This window comes from Nanorana parkeri, unplaced genomic scaffold, assembly GCF_000935625.1.
Source record: "Nanorana parkeri isolate BGI_ZX_2015 unplaced genomic scaffold, ASM93562v1 scaffold1107, whole genome shotgun sequence".
Lineage (NCBI taxonomy): Eukaryota > Metazoa > Chordata > Amphibia > Anura > Dicroglossidae > Nanorana > Nanorana parkeri.
This window is the reverse complement of record NW_017307375.1, coordinates 258,423-259,822: the sequence shown is the minus strand read 5'-3', so window position 1 is coordinate 259,822 and position 1,400 is coordinate 258,423.

The window sequence follows — 1,400 nt, the reverse complement described above, 5'->3', positions numbered from 1 at the left end:
ACTTTTGTTGGTGCATTGATTTTAGCGGAAGAACTCCAGCCATTTTATTTTTATTTTTGGATTGAATGGAGACATTTTTTTTCTTCTGTCAGATTTGTATTCCTGTCTGAGACCTCATTGAGGATATTTTCCTTCACCTCCTATGTCTGCGGAACCTGTAAACGGTTAGAGGTTGTGGTTTTCACTGGAACAGAAAGAAATGGACAGCAGCAAAAACATTGTCAGAGGTTCCAATCCTTCTATCATACAGTTGAAATGTGTTTTTTGTTTGTGTTGGCATTCATGAGATTTCCCACCACTTCCTGCCCTAACAGGAAGTGAGGATATCTCCCCAAGCAGGGCGCAAATTATAATAAAACCTGACATAGTTCGTAAATCTTCTTTGCACTATTGAAAACGATATGAAACGTTTTGGCTGGAGTAAGGCTTTAAAGGAGAAATATGAGGTGAGGCTTTTTCCCTCCCCTCATAGTTCTAGCCGACCTGTGACAATGAGACTGTCACAGGTCGGCTCAGTAGATCGGGAGGTGAGCGAACAGATACCGGCGTTCGCTCACCTCTCAATCCTGTTACGGCTCTCTGCCGTGACAGGGGAGGGGCTGGATTCCCCCCTCCCCGCTCCGATCCGCCAGCGCTGACTGGCGGAACGGACGGGGAGGGGGCGGGTACAGCTGACTCTGCCTCTAGATAGGCAGAGCCAGCTGTCAGTCACGCAGCTGGGCGGATCCCGGCACAATTGTCGGGATCCGCTTCAGCTGCTGCATCTCAGTATACCGCGAGCTACAGCTCGCAGTATACTGAGCCTAGGGTGACGGGAGGACGCTAGTTTGTGTCCTCCCGTTACCCTAAGGAGAACTATGGGGAAAAGACTTAACCCAATAGTTCGCCTTTAACTGTTGTAGAGTGTCTCCAAAAGTTTTTCCACCTTGACTGTTGGACTGTATGCAAATGATGGATGGTGGGTGTGTCCTGCCTTTTCCTCAAATGTTTTTACTCTAAATACATAGAAATCCCATGTAATTCTACCACCATGTTCTACCTTCTCTATAAAATATAATAATATGGAAAGCAAATGTGGTAGAATAAAATAAAAATGTATACAGAGTACTCCTTAAAGAGACCCTGTCCCCCATCTGCCAGGCTGCAAACTAAAGACAGGCAGAAGATCTGCCTTAGGAAGCCATGTATGCGAGTCCATTAAAGTGGAAATAAGATTTCGTCCAGCTTGGTAAGTATGCATATCTGATATCTGGATGGCCACGGTGGATTCTGAAAATCACTGTAATACTCTACACTATATACAGTGATAGCTGTGATTTTCCAGCTGTGGCTCCATAGTTTGCCCTCTACACACTGAGCACAGGGAATAGCTCAATTGTATTATTTTAATTGAATTGGAT